The sequence below is a fragment of the Gossypium hirsutum genome, chromosome A08, assembly GCF_007990345.1.
Source record: "Gossypium hirsutum isolate 1008001.06 chromosome A08, Gossypium_hirsutum_v2.1, whole genome shotgun sequence".
Taxonomy (NCBI): domain Eukaryota; kingdom Viridiplantae; phylum Streptophyta; class Magnoliopsida; order Malvales; family Malvaceae; genus Gossypium; species Gossypium hirsutum.
Window position 1 is genome coordinate 28,886,459 of NC_053431.1, and position 17,567 is coordinate 28,904,025.

Here is a 17,567-nt window from a genome sequence, read left to right on the forward strand (position 1 = left end):
ATGGACGGCATTAGGCATATATTATAATATGGTTTTGTTATAAATTTATAAAGGTTAAATGTGTAAATTAAGTATAAAGTTAATATATGTTATATTATAACATAAAAAAATAAAAGCCATATATGTGTTTATATTCATGTTCTTGCCGAAACAAAAGAAAAGAAAAAGAAAAACTAGTTTCAGCCATTTTCAAGCTTGATTAAGGTATGTGTTCAGCTCGATTTTTGATAATTTTTACGTTTTTAAGATTGTTGCTAAATTATCTACAAGACCCATGCTTGAATTTCTGATTTTGGTGAATATTTTGAGTTATGCCATTGTTGAAATTTTGTGATTTTTTTTGTTTGATGGTAGAAAATAAAAGATATGTGATAGATTAACATGTTTTGTATTGGAATTTTTGATGATTTTGAGTAATTAGGACTAAATTGAAAAAATAATAAATTGAGGGACTAAAATGTGAAATAAATGAAATGTGTGGAGTTTTATGAACACTAGGAGCATTCGGCCTAAGCATGGTGTGTGCAAATTTTGCATGTTTTGTGTTTTATGCAATTTGGACTAAATTGTAAAAAGTGTAAAATGTCAGGGGTAAAATGGTAATTTTTCTATTTATGTGTTTTTGGATGAATTTTATTGAATATTTGATTAAATAAGTTTAATTTATATTAATTTAGATCAAGAAAAGAGAAAATCAGATTTGGATTGGGGGAAAACTAAAGTTGTCGACTAGCCGTTCCGTTTCGGTTTTTTATCGTCCGAGGTAAGTTTATAAGAAAATAGAAATTGTTAATTTTAATTAAATGCAAATTATATATGCTGAAATGAAATAAGTGAATATATATAAGCAATAACCAAATGTATACAAGCTTGGCAACTATGTTTGTGAGTTTGATTCGACCGAGATACGACGTCCGAAAGCCCCGTATGAACCTTAGGAATAGTTAGGACACATATGTCATGACATAGGATTCTGATATGTGATGTGTGAGTAAGACCATGGCATCGATATATGTGTCCGAGTAAGACCATGTTTATACGTTGGAATCGATATGTGACTCTGATATATGTGTGCGACTAAGACCCTGTCAGGGACAGTGGCATCGATATATGTGGTTACATGTAAGACCACGTCTGGGACGTTGGCATTTTACGATATGTGTGATTATTTGAGTGTCCTATCCAATTTTGAATGGTTCATTGGGAAACGATAAATGTGATCGAATGTGTAAATTGAGCTAAAATGTTCAGATATGAATTAGTTTATTTCTGACTTGAAATAAGGTAAGTGAGATACTTGATATTTGTTGTAAGTCTTGAATGAAGTAAAGGAAAAATGTATGTGAACATGGTAAGTGTATTCAGCTTTGTGAATAAATGATATGAAAATTATGGAATTGATTCTTGAATATGTGTATATATGACCATGTATATTCGGCCACATAAGTAGTATATGTATATGAAGTTATAATATGATACATGAGCTTGTGTATATGAGTGTATGTGTACTTGGTTATTTAATGACATTTTGGCTTTGAAAGTTAAATGAAAATTTGTTAAATTAACTATATGAGCATTTTTCCAAGGTAATATTTATGTATGAAGGTATATATTATTTATGGAATTGTAAGTTTGAGACTAAATGTGATAATGATAGTATAATTTGGTTTAGTTTAATTGAGTTGATTATATTATTAGATTGTTTATTTGCTTATGACTTACTAAGCTATAAAATCTTACTCTGTGTGTGTATGTTTGTCTTTGTTTTATAGATTTTGGATCCAGTTACAAGCTCGGGGATCGTCAGTAAAGCCTATCACACTATCGACAATCTTCGGTATTTTTATAAGTGAACTTACGAATCTATGGCATGTATAGGGTGAATTATACTTTTGAAATGTTATTTTGGTCTATGTATAATTTGAGCCATGCGAAAATGGCTTAACTTCTATGCTTGTGTTCGATTTTGGTTTAATTGTGGTTTAAGTCCATTTTGGTTATTATGCTATGTGCCATGAATGATTAGAATTTGTGATATGTGTTTGTGTATTGAGATTGGTTGATGAATCCGGACATGGTAAGAATGAATTGTTTATGATGTATATTTGGTCTTGGTTTGAGCTTATATTAAGAGTGTATCCAAGATATATGATGTTTGTGAAGTTTGTTATGTGTTTCAGTCATATGGTATATAATGGTTGTTAATCAAGCTAAGATATATCATGCATTAGTTAGTTAAAGATCAAGATATATGCATTTGGTGCTCACTTATGGTCTATATTAATGTTATGCATGATACTTGATTTATTTGTTATGGTAAGTCAAACATATTGAGACTTGGGTTTATATAAGGAGATTGTATAAATGATAAAGGATATGTGTGTTTTGGTATTCAGTCATGATATGATAGTTGAGCTCTTATATGTCTTTACACGTATATATATATGCGTTTATATTATGGTGGACATGTATATGTGTATAGCTATATAGTTTTGTTAGTTATTTGTAAGTTTACGAATATGTACAAATGAGTTGTGTTAGCTGAATAGATAAGGTAATGAAATGGGTTATATATATATATAATCGAATGCATGTCTTTAATTTGTGTTCATATGCAAAACATGTGAATTTCATATAGACTAATGCATTAATACCGCATAAATGAATGAAAAGGTTATTAATGAAATTTGTTTCAATTGATTTATAAGTTGTACATGCACATGAATTATATAAAAATAGGTCTGATATTCAATTAACGAAGTTGTTGATTTGTTATATGTTCTGTATATGTATAATTTGTTTTGATAAATGTTGGATTATGTTTTTAATTACCCTATGTTATAAATGATATGATTTTAAGATTTGATGTCTGATTTAAATTATGAGCATTGATGTGATTAAAATTTCGAATTGTAAATTGTAATGCATATTTGTATGAGTTGTAATATGATCGGTAATACCTTATAACCCTAATCCGTCAACGGATACGGGTTAGGGGTGTTCACATATTTTACATTTATTCAATTCGATCCCTAATGCAACAAAGTTAACAAATAATATAAATTAACTTTACAATCTAGTCCGTTCCATAATTTAAACTCAATACCTTTCAATTTCAAGTCTAGTTCATCAAATTATCAACAATGACAACTTGCTAAAATTTTAACAATTGATTAAATTGGTATATGGGCTAGCTAAATCAAGCTCCATGATAAAAAATCCATAAAAATTACAAGAAAATGGCTTGGTTTACTTACCAAATTGATGGTCAAATGTCAAGCTTAAATTCTTAGGTTTTTTTTCTTCAATGGATGACAAGGAGAAGAATGACGAGGAAGATGACACTTCCATCCACTAATTTAACATATATTGTATGATTAAAGCTTAATTAATTTAACTTAATGAACCTAATCATGATTTAATTAACTTAAACTAATCAATAATCATGTTTAGTGAGAATGTCATCATCATCCACTATCTCCTATTCGAAAATGATTTATTTACTATTTTTGTAACACCCCTTACCCGTATCCGATGCCAGGACAGGGTATGAGGCATTACCAAACTTAAGCAGAACCAAACATACAGAACTGGGCCACAAAATTTCGTTCAACTAAAACCAATCAATAAAGCCAATTTGTCCCTATTATGGACCTACGAGGCCCAAAACATACATCATTAGCGGTCCGGGATTAAACTGAGAACTCACAAAAATTCTAAGAAAATTTCCAGGTTAAAGCTCACACACCCATGTAGAGGCAATGCACACACCTGTGTGCTTGGGGACACGCCCATGTCCCACACCCGTGTGGAATTATTGGATTTATATTCCAATTCGAACCTACAGGGATTTTCACACGGCTAAGCACATGCCCGTGTCCTTGGCCCGTGTTCCTCACACGGCCTGGGACATGCCCGTGTGGTAGCCCGTGTGATTTTAGCAAGCATTCTGTTTATGACGTCATCATACAAATGTGATGCAAACGGCCAAGCAATGCCCATGGCCAGATGCCGTGTCCTCCACACGGTTGAGACACAAGGCCGTGTCTCTGCCCGTGTGTTTACTACCATACGTGTTAACCTAAAATTCAAGGTGCAGGGGACACACGGCCGAACGACACGCCCATGAGGCTGACCGTGTGTCACACACGGCCTAGACACATGCCCGTGTTGTTGGAACACCGTGCCTCCAAGGCGCAGTGGAAAAATAAAATAATTAAAAACATTTCGGCGATCCAAACCATGGATCCATGTGTAAGGAATGTATCGGGGTGATTAAAGGTTTCGAAATTACCGAAACTTCAATCTGAGTAGACAGCGACGCCTAGGCAACGAGAATCCTGAACCACTATCGAACCAAGCCGCAACCTTTCCGATGTCGGCCTCTACGTAGTCCACCCAGTTGACAATGAACGGTAGAAAAATCTCAGAAACTATTTCAGTGATTTTTATGCTTGACGGCTACTAGACCCTTTTGCATAGTTTCGGGCTTATTTATATATTATCTCTTTTGGGTTTTTACCCTTGCCATATATAACACCCTTTTAATTGCTATATCTTTTTAATGATTATTAATTCATTAAAATTAATTTGAACATAATAGTCATCATTAAAATAAATATAATAATGTTTAATCGAAAATTATAATTATATTAATTATAATAAAGATTTCGGTAAACTATATTTATTTAAACTTATATACGAACCAAATTCATATACTAATGAAATTATGTTCTGATTATGTGTACAACATCCTTGTACGTATAGTATGTTCAACAATTTGATTGCCCAATTAAATTAATTCTTTAATTAATTTAATTCATCTGACAATCAATACCAACTATGTTTTACTCCGTTCATTTCAACCATAGGGTGTGACCCTAAAGGTTCTTGTAACGTTAGCAGTAATATTAGAACGATTCTAATGTTACAAACAATGAGTGGCATCTAGCAATGCATCATTGCTACCTAACTTACGAGAAGTCATGATTCGACATAACTTTTTGTGATTAACCTTTCATGCATTAATCCTTAAGTCCTATATCTTTGGAATGGACACAAGTCATGGAATAGTCACACTTGCATAGTCCATCCCATGTTTCTTGATACCTTAAGTGAACTATGATACACAAATAAGTATGACATCTCATATCAACTTATTTGAGCATGGCCATGCATTTCTAGTCTCACGCAATCAAGTGGCCTAAGATATTACTCCCATTATGTAGGGGGACTTATCCTATATTGATCAACCATATCCCTCTACATAGATTGTGGCATATCCAACATTAGTCTTTATAGAACAACCAGTTACGATGTTCGTTTGACTCTATCAAAATATACAACTCACGATGTTGGGATAATGATGATCTCAAGTATGAGGATCATATACATATTAATCACTATGAGTAATGTTGTGACAATTACATAATAATCCAAGAAACATACTCATAGCAGGTCAGTCCAATATGTTGTTATCTAACACACATATTCATGCATTGATTTTGACACTCCATATCAATGACAACTCTTTATCTCAATCAACTACATGTTAGTCTTAATGCATTACTGTTGTCCTAGCCATCAATAATACTTGACTAAGGATATTTTAAGAATAATCATATTATTCTCAGGACATTATTATAAAACAGTTTATCTATGTACACAGAAAAGAAACTAAAATAATAATGGCAACGCCTTATATCAATAAACATGATAAATCAAGTATGTTATTACAACCATCTCGTGATTGATCTTTGGGCATACTCTTACACGTGTGTCTACCCGTGTGGACCATTTGGAGGCTACTCTCCAAGCTATTGGTCACCCTTAAACAATCATACGCTTCCATATGTTCAATGGCATATCCCATGATATATTTGGACACTTAAACATGCAACATTATAGAATCACTATCACCCCTTTTCATACTAGTCCCTTAGTATTCACACAACGTTATCTTTTAGTCATTCCACACCAATTTCATGGTTTACCACATTCCTTATTATTAATCCATTATGAGAGTTAAATCATGCATCCACAGACAAGCAAATAAATAACCATCTACCAAGCAAACCCGTCATCAACACATACACATCTTAGCATGCATGCAAAAATAAACTTAGGGATACATCCCAATCATTGATATGGACCAAATCACATGGCTATATACAAAATAATTAATGCCCAAATGAGCCATTACATTTGGCTACTTCAACATGACACATATATGCAAAATAGACAAATTTCCTATACATGCCATGACCAAAATAATTGAACCCTTTTTATACCCAAAATCCTTAAAGATAGTGTGATCCGAGCTCCGACGTCTCCCGATCCTTTGAACTAGCTTGACGTATCTAAAGAGAAGGGAAAAGAGAGGAGGGTAAGCTGTAAAGCTTAGTAAGTACACATACAAATAATCTACATTTTGCAACTATTGATCATCTAAGCATAATTACTTATCCATTATGATACTTTTCATCATGTCATATGTATACTTACCTTCCATATTCATATGCACAAGCTTATCCAAATACTTATCTTTCATAATATCATCATATACTAAGTCCTCATAGGGTTTTAGTACATACCTGTTCCATCTTGTACACATATGGCTTACTTAAATTTTACTTTTGGAATTCATATTATGTTACCCGTTGAACACCTGGAATATGATTCGAACACATGGAAGAAATGCACAGAAGTGCCTGAATGTAGCCTTGGCTACCTGACAGAGAGTGCATTGAAGTGCCTCATATCACAGAATCACATGCCTCTCTCAATGGGGCTACTCAAAGAGTTAAAAGAGTATCTGAAGACAACTCAAGATACCCAGCACCTGGACCCTAGCATGTATCACATAGTAAATGAGCTCATAACACACATGACTATCCTAGTGACATGTCACTTGTATCCTAAACTATTCCTAAGGTTCAAACGGGGTTTTAGACTTCCATACCTTTATCGAACGTACTCGCATAATGGTTTCTTTTACATGGCCAACGTCTCATAATCATATAGCAAAGCATCAAAACATGTTATATTATCAACATAGCCAAATAAGCATTTTAAGCATACATATGTCAATAAATAATTTAATAACAATAATTAATGTATTTATTTGCATATTTACTTACCTCGGTACAAAATACTAGAAATCGAGCCTAAATCTCGTAAACCTTGTTCTTTCCCCGATCAAGGCCCGTATCTCGATTCTTTTGATTATAGAGCTTGGAAAGCTTGAAAACCCTAGCTATGGAGGACCCTAAAATTTCAGCAGCAACATGGAGAGAACAAGCTGATTTTTGACTTATTTTCCCTTTTTATTTCATTAATATACCAAATGACCAAAATACCCCTAATGCCTTTCCTTCAAATTTTTCCATACAAGCCCATTTTTGTCCAAAAACTTAGAAATTGGGAAATTGCTCTTTAAGACCTCCTAATTAATAATCCAAAGCAATTTCATACAAATTGCTTCTAAAACACAAATTTTGCAACTTATTCAATTAGGTCCCTAATTTCCAATTGGACACCTTATACTTAGAATTTCTTTATGAAACTTTAACACATGCATATATTCATATTCTAAACCTCATAACAATCATAAAAACAATATTTTAACATCGAATTTGTAGTCCCAAAACCACTATTCCGACTAAGCCCTATTTTGGGATTTTACAACTTTTAACCTTTTAATAATTGTCATATGTGTCCTCAAGTCTTTTTTCATTTAAAATTCTATAACGATTGGACCTTTACAATTTAGTCCCTAAGCCTTAATTAACTATTTAATCAACGAAATTATTTGACCATTCTTTAATATATTTCTATATTAACTCCGTATAAATTCCTATTTTATATTTACGGACTCAATTTATAGAAATAGGGTTCTGAAACTGTATTTTTTTATACCACTAAAAAATTGGTTATTACAAAACTACACAATTAGTCACTCAACTTTCATAAGTTTTTATTTTAGGCACTCAAAAAATTTTCTTTTCATTTTAGGCACTCTTGTTACCATCTGTTTTCATTTTAGCCACTCTAAGGTATTTGGAGTAACATAAATTTGAGTTGGCATTTTTATAATTAATAAATAATTTATAAAATTTCAACTAATATTATATTTTCTTTTTTTTATGATTACATAGAAATTTTAACTTTCCAAAAAATAACTTCTTCTTCCTCTTAAATAAAAACCAAATCATTGCCTCTTCTAATTTGCTGTCCTCGATGCATGTTTCGATGGTCTTTTTCAGCGATTGGGCGCACGAAAGCTCTCATCTCTTCCTCCTCACCTTTAACCTTGGTTAGTTTTGCTTGGATCTATCACAATCTCTTCAAATTTCGTCTTAAAACCAAGGGCTTAATGTCTTATGATCTCCTTCTCTGATCATCCAATTGCCTCGGTTTTGAGGTATGCCATTATTCTCAATCTTGACATCGAACCCATCGTTCAGATTTGGAAGGAGAGCATAGAGGCTTTGATTCTATTAAATGAATATCCTTTTTTATGTTTTCCTTCTTGTTTTTGAATGTTTTCCTTTGATTTCTTTTCTTCTTTCTTTTCTTTTTTCAGACTTATTCTAATCTTTTTCGTTTTTTCAAGTTCTATTTTTTTTTTAATTTTTACTAAGTAATAGAGATTTGGGTTGTAGGGGCATTAGATGTGGTTGTTGAAGGATTATCAATAGTGTTGTTGGGGTTTTGAGTCATTTATGGTGGTGGCTATTGGGATTTGGATTGTAGGAGAGGTGGTAATGCTATGATGGTGGTGTAGTAGGTTGTGGTGGTGATGGGGAAGATGGTGGATATAGTCAAGAATGGTGGTCATGGTTAGGAGGTGTTCACACGGTTAAACGAACTAATCTAGTATTAACTGAATTAACTAAACTTTTTAATTCTTTAGCCGAACCAAAATTTTTTCAAAAAAAATTAACCAAACCGAAATATTTCGGTTAATTCGGTTGGTTAACAGAATTAACTGAAATTTATATGTTTTGTTTTTTTTTTATTAAAATAAGTACATAACATATAAAAATATAAATTGATAATATTCATTTGACCGAATTAACCGAATTAGTAATAGTCTAATACATATAATATATAATATATAATATTATTTATTAAGTTCGGTTAATTTGGTTAATTTAGTTAATTAATCAAATTCGAACCGAATTAATTGTTAATTGAAATTTCAAAAAATCTTTAACCCACCTCTGATCGAACTAGATCGGTTAATCGATTAATTAACCAAATTAAATCGGGTCGGTTGGTTAATTCAGTTTTAACCAAAGTTTGAACACCCCTAGTCATAGTGGAGGCCAATGATGGTTCAACTAACTTTGGAGGATCGAGTGGTGGCTGAGTGTTGTGGTTAAGATGATAGGTGTGAAGATTTTTTTTGGGAAATTCTTAATAACTTGGAAATTAAATATTATGTGGAAATTTTATAGCTTATTTTTTAATTATAAAAATATCAACTCAGATTTCTATTAGTCCAAATACCTTAAAATGGTGCCTAAAATGAAAATAAAAATTTGTGGGTGCCGAAAATGAAAATTCATGAAACTTGGGTAACCATTTATTTAATTTACTCAAAATAAAAATGTTATCTTCACTCGCGGGCTAATATAAAAACATTTTCCAGTTAAATTTTTTTATGTGTTTATAATTCTAATTTATGATGAAGATGTGTTTAAAAATCAAATTGATAGAATTTGTAAATATATAAGGTTAAATTTTTTAAATTATTTAGAATTAAAATAAAATTGATAGAGTATATAAATATTAAAAACTAAATGCATTAGTATACTAATTCCTAAAATTGAGATTATAAGCTGAATTGTATAAATAACGTGTTCTTTGGGTCTTTGAATTGAAAAGTTCTATCTTGCCAACTATGTTAGACGATATATAGAAGAAAAATATAGTAAATGCATTATTAAGTTTACAAAGCCATGCACAAGTAATTTTCTTTTAAAAAATTTTATCAGTTAACTATGAGCGAAATGTACACATTACCAACTTTAACGGTACCAAATGTCAAACAGAGAAGTCAATAAACTCAAATTTTCTTTTCTATTAAAAACTTAACTATAAATATTTTATATTAGATGTCAAAAAAAGTTTATATATATTACTCGTGAATTTTTATAATATTAATTTTATTATAAGTTTTTATCATATCTGATTTTTTATATATTTTTAAAATTATTTATAGTCCCTCTCAACCCTTTAATAGGGACATAATGTGTTCTATTATATTCAAACTCACATCTTCCTACACTAACAACAAAACCGATGTCAATTGAGTTAAAATTCAATGAATGTTGTTTTTACTTGTTAATTAATGTTTTAAATACATTTTTTAGGTGATAATAATTAAAGATACAAGTAAGATGATTGAGGAGGAAGATTGGATTTGTTTATTTATTTATTTTTGGAGCTGTTGATCTTGTATGAAACTGAAAGGCAAATATAAGAAATAAGAAAAAAGCAATAATTAAATTGGATTGAGGTTGATCGACTAATTGAGTATCCTTTGCCAACATGATTTCATTCACATGTTGAGCTTAATAATTGATCAAGGCTGGCACGGTAGGTGGGTCACTTGAATTGAATAGCACTTATTTACAAAAACAAAATAATAAAACACATGGTCTGTTGGGACTGGGATGGGAGGAAGGAACACAATCGAATCCGTATTTGCTGCTGCTAGTGCTAGTAGTAGCAGGATTCATTCATGTAATCATATTCATATCTTCACTTGACTTTAGGTTTGGCTGATAATTATGAACCTACTACATCTCCTAGCACCCCTCCTAACCTTATTGCTTTAAACACAAGAATAGTTTGCCATTAATTACACGGGTAATGGACACAAAATTTAGAATTTGAAGCTAGACTCGATGGATTCGCATAGCTATAATTTTTTGTCCAATTCTAATCATTTTCAGCTTTTCTTTATGGCTAAGCATGAAAAAATCGAAAATTAATTTACACCATTAATTACAGAACTAACATCATGAACTTTGATATAACACCATACTTGAATTATGGTGTAGACACCTAAATCTGTCCGTACAGTCAATTTCAAGTTCATTGGGCCTCGATTCATAATTCAATCTTAAACAAGCATTCCAAATTTTAAGATACCTTTGTTCTGAATCATTAAAGCATTACAAATTTGAAGACAATCCACCTTTAAACGTACCTCGTCTATATTCAATGACTGTAGCCAAATTAACGCCTCCCTGACTGCATATACTTCAACAAACTTCAACAATGTTTGGAGCCATCATTGGATTAACATGATTTGATATGCACTTAGCCATAACGAACTACAACAATGTTTGGAAACATCATTGGATTAACATGTTTGGAGTCCTCTGCATCACGAACTACAACAAACTAGTCTTTAGCATTCTCCTCACTAAATAACGTGGCATCGATATTGCATTTCACCCATCCCATTGGCAACTAAGACCAGCATGAACCAGCAATACTAGAAACTGATCTAGGCTCTTGAATTTTATCAAAATTTAGTCGAGCATCATTCGAATCCTGCATAAAAGAGTCAGCAAACCAAGCCCACCAAATTCATAAGCTAGAGTAAACACTATCTTATTTAAAGAAAAATTATGGCGTATTGGAGATCCGGGTCGACAAAAGCATTTTGTGTCAATTTATTCGTGGAAAATTTGCCAAAGAAGATACATTGGAAGGGTTTAAGGGCAATGACCATTGTCAAACGTGCGAACGTTTGATTGAAAAATACTACACCAAAAATATCTGAAAGAAAATAGCAATGTCTGCAAGTATACGGGCCAAATTGTAATACAATATTATTTTACAATAGAACACAAAGAAGAATTCTGAGGATCGTACCCAAGGGAGGATGAATTAAATGTATTGAAAACCTCTTTATAATAATAAGGCTAAATAGTAATGATTAAATTCTATATAACGAAAAATCATAAAAGAGATTAATATAAAAAAAACTAAATAACTACAATAAATAAACAATAAAATGAACAAACGACTAAACCAATTAAACCAATCAAGAAGATTAACTTGTTTCAGGGGTTATAATTAACTTTAGTTCAAGTTTTAGGGTGGATTAGCTATTAACTAACCAATTATTACCTCCCGGCCTCTAACTGTTTAATTAATTGATTGATACTCACTTATCTTCCAATCTCACTTTCTCAACCAAGATAAATTATGATTTACTCCGCAAACTTATCTATTGACCTTGCTTAACCTTTGATTACTTCCTAGGGTTGTCAAGTCTACGGTTTAAGAATGCATAATTTATACCAACTAATTCGATTGACAAAACCTTAATCCTTCGTTAATCGCTTTCCCATCCACACGTTAATTTCCCCTAAGGGAATTAGCTACTCATGGTATTTATAATCTCCAACTCAATTGATATAAACATGTAAATAAAACAAATAATCGAAACAGAAAAAAAGATTTAGAATAATCCTGATTTGTATCGATTAAGAGTGGAATAACGAATCTCTCGAATGGGAGAACGAATCTTATCATTTGCAAGGATAATAAATTGAATAACTTCATATTATAAAAGAGATCTTGGATCGAGATCGATTCTAGGAGAAAACAACAAAGCATTTTTAAGAAAATAAGAGAAAAGCTAATCTAAATCCTACTCCTAAATTATGAGGGTTTTTGATGAGTCTAAGACGACTTAGTTACATCAAACCCCTAAGGTCTTATTTATAGAAGTGTTAGCAACACCAATTAGGTCTTTAGCATGTTCTAGGTCTTTGTATAAGTTAGATTGTATGGACGAAAATAGCCTTGAAATGCTTGGGCTCCACGTCGATCCTATGTCATGCCATGCACAAGCTATGGCGCAACATGACAACAAAAATGTGGGTTCTTGAGTCCGTGTCATACTTTAGCGGCTCGAGAAACTTGTGCATTACTTTTCCCAAGTTCTTACGTCCATGGGGCCTTAAATTTAGCATCCTGCTCACTCCAATTAACATATTAGAACTACCTAAGGCCCATGTCAGCCTAATAGGTCACTAAGACTCACAAATATGTTAAAAACACTTATTTTATTAAATTTTACTACCTATTAAATGGTTAATTAGCTAATGATTTTTCAGCATTTTATCATGTTAGATGCTGACTAAAACATCCTGGACCAACAGTGAAGCTGTTAGTTGTTGATGCATACGTTTCGCATCAAATCAATATAAGTAGCCTAGTCGATTTGGATTTGAAAATTATTATGGTAACGCTGATTTGATTAAACCCTTACGAGGGTGCTTTAAGGTTGATTTGGTAGCGTTTTAACTTAATAAATATTTTATTTTAATTTAGGTTCAGTTTAAGTCTAAAAGAGGAATAACAGGTTTCGCAAGTAGTGTTACAATTGTGCGAAAATAAGGTGTGGGTTCTAATCTATAAAATTTAAATGTTAAATAATATTTTTAATACTTAAAATGATGATTAAGCTTGATGGTCAAACTTAGTTAAATGGCTAAGTAAGTGATTTTAAAATGGTCGGATCAGGTACGTTTCGAGCCCCAATTAAATGGCATGTTTGCAAGGTTGCATGAGTGATTGAATGTTTGAATGTCTGGTATTGGTATGAATTAATATGAATTGTTTGGTGATATAATGTATGCTGGTTGTATGAGTAGCATGTATTGGAATGAAAATGAAATGTATGTTTGGATAAAATGTTGTGAGGTATACTAAATGAAATACAACTACACATGTACTGGAAAGTTGCTTATGAATGATAATGAAACTATGGCATGTTGGAATGTCATCATTTTGATGGTGAAACTGAATGATTGATAAATGTTATTATCGAACAGAAGTGAATGCTATTATGAGAGCATGGAAAACATGCTATTGAAATTGGAATGTAATGAAAACATGATTTTGATTGAAATTAGTGTGACATATTGTAACACCCCAAAACCCGGCCTAGACGTTACGACCGAATCTGACGTGTCACATTGAAGCGTTATTAGAGAAGTCATGTTTTATCTAAAATCTTTCTTAGTGTTTAAAGAATATTTTCGTTTTAAATTAAACTGAATGGAAGCTGCGCCCCAGGTAGGATTCAAGAAAAGAGGAGTTGAGTCAATTAGACTGCTTAAGTACCTAGCTCTTCCATGATCCAATCCTAGACATGCACACATCCATTGCCACACTTTAAGCTTATTACTTGTCCACGAACAACAAATTAAGTTTAAGTCTATTTAAAATATTTATTTCCTTTGAAAACATTTACGTTGCGGAAGCTTTGCTCGATTATCGTGATATTTTGGAAATAAGTAACTTTTATAAAACGCGCCCTAGAGCTAACAATTTTAAGGAATCAATTTAAGTGATGTGAATCTCAAGTTGAAAATGATTTAAGTAATTTAAAAACCCAAAATAAAAATAATAAAGCGAACTTATTACAACTTTAACCAAAATAGAAATAATCAAAAATAAATGCGAAATTTAAAAGGAAGCTAATTGAAACTTATTTTAAAAAAAACCAGAAATTTAATCTTCGTGGCCACTCTAAATCCCGCCCAGCTCCAAGTCCACCAACTAGGGCTCACCTGCAAGGATGGAAGAAAAAGGGGGTGAGTTTGGAAAACTCAGTGTGTATGGAAAACCCATCCAAAGCCCAAGTCAGCTCAAGCCCATTGGGCCTAAGCGCTATTCAGATAACAGTGGGTACTGGGCCGAAGCCCTTTTCAAAATACAGTAAGTTGGGCCTTAGCCCCTTTTCAGATAATAGTATGGCCCATAGGCCCATTCCAGAATAGAACAGACATATTCGTGTATGCAAGCCCAACCCAGTCTATAACCAACCGCTACACTCCACCCGTACCAGCCCTACACTCCATGTGGGGAATAGCTCAACCCACCCAGCCCTACACTCCACAGTTGCAGCATTGCTGCTCAGATATCAGTAAGTTGAGGCAAAGCCTCTAGTACGTGGTCAAGCCACTTTTAGTACTTCTTCCGTCAATAACCCAGTCCCATGCATCAGATAATAATAACATGGCATGCAGTAAATAGTAACAGTCAAACATGCATTCAGGTCAACCTTATCAGATAATAATAACATGGCATGCAGTAAATAGTAACAGTCAAACATGCATTCAGGTCAACCTTAACCCTAGGGGTATATCAGTAATTTTGCTCCTAGGGGTAAATCTGTCCACCTATAAAGGTATTTCAGTAATTTTACCAGTTTTAAGGGTTCTCATGAATGTTACGATCCTTACTAGCCCAATTGTCATAGCAATAATTTATTTATCTTAATTTCACAATTTTAGCCATTGGGCCCTAAAACCCCTAATGGGCCCTACAGTGTCCATTAGCAATTTAAGCCCATTTAATTCAAGTTTTATGACCAGTTTACCGGTTTAAGCAGTTTCGATTCTATAATCTAACAGAACATACTTATTGCCTATTTTTTTTATATTATAAATATTTTTATTACTACCTGTATGGGCCCAGTTTTAGCCTATCGAGGCCCAATTAACAATGTAACACCCCTTACCCGTACCCGAGGCTGGGATAAGGTACGAGGCGTTACCGAACAAACATACAAACATTAAACAAAAATACGGGCCATAAAATTTCATTATATTTTTCAAAACGTTCATTCACTTACACATAGTCCCTTATTTGAGTCTACGAAGCCCAAAACATACTTTAGAAAGGGTTCGGGACTAAACCGAGAACTTACAAAAATCTTGAAAATTTCATGCTTTAAGGCTCCACACGTCCGTGTCCCAAAGTCGTGTTCCATACACGGCTGAGACACATGGTCGTGTCTCTGCCTGTGTGGAATATACCTAGGCTATTTTCCAAGCTTTGGTCAACCTTAATCTCTTACACACTTATACAAAATCAAAAGCATATAACATGGTATTCATTTAATGATTAAATATTCTCAATTAAACCACAAACATAGCATTTGTATGTCATTATACATGTGTATCTCATACTCATTTTACCTTGTTTATTATAGTACCACTTATACATTTATACCAAGATTATCATCTTACCAAATATCTTCAGCTTAATCATCAAGCATTCATATGTAAAACTAGATCATATCTTTATAAAATACCACAATTCAGATGCGCAAAATAACATGTTTGCCTGAAACATTTCAATTCAACTCCATACCCAACAAGCATTACATTGAGACTAGTCATATATATATACATGTCATGATACATATCATTCTCTTTCTGTTTTCTTATAAACACATATCATTTATTTCATTATATCAATATTTCATATACCATAGTTCCCATGTATTCCACATATATTTGTTTTCCTCCTCCTCCTCTCCATTCCACATCCTTAATGTATATAGCATTCTTGTAAGTACGATTTCACAATTTACTAATAAATGCTCACATCAAACTGTCCACACGAGTCATAGTCACTTACTTATTTATAATTCGAGCTACAGAGCTCCAAATTAAGATCCGTAAATTTCTCCTGAAACTAGACTCATATATCTTTCCACCATAAAATTTTCATAATTTTTGGTTTAGCCAATTAGTACAGTTTATTCATTAAAATTTCCCCTGTTTCACATTCTGACAGTTTTGACCTCTCTTCACTAAAAATTAATTATCTCATAGTACAGAACTCGGATAATGTTCTTGTTGATTTATCTTGAAAATATACTCATTATGGATTTTAAAAATATAAGTTTAAGCCTCTAATTATTTTTATCCAAATTTGTGTGATTTTCCAAAGTCAGAACAGGGGATCACATAATCATTCTGAACCAGTCTCACAAAAACATAAATATCTCAAAATATAGAACTCCTTTTCTTGCTATGTTTCTTTTATATGAAAATAGACTCATTAAGATTTAATTTGATATCTCATTAAGTCTCTGATTCAATTTATACTCTTTTTGGTGATTTTTCAAAATCACATAACTGCTACTGTCCAAAACAGTTTTATTGCTAATTCATTCTTTCACACTTTCTTTGTATTAACCTCATTTTAACATACATATCACAAATCATTTTCACCACATTTCATACATCACAAGTATAGGCCCATGATCACAAGGTCACCATAAAATCATCCTCATGTATAACTTACTTGTTTATAACCTTACCACATCCTGGTCACTTAATGAACACATCATTCACATAACCAAGTTCCTGCACTTATTCATCACAAAACTCACAAAGCAATACATAGAGAGTCTCCCGTTGAACACTTCGGATCAATCCTCGATACTTGGTGGTTTCAACACATAGCTCCACCCATCATATAGTTCGGCTCTCTTGTACACATGGTGAACACTCAGTACCACCCATGTGACCTAGCCAATTTATCTCATAGCTCTCTTGTCTACATGGTGTACACATAGTATCACCCATGTGACCTAGCTACATCATAATGTCTTGTAGCTCTCTTGTACACATGATGTGCACTCAGCACCATACATGTGACCTAGCTACATACTATCTGTATCATCCAATCTTTCCGAAGGTTCAACTGGGATTTCTCTCTCTTTTTTCCAA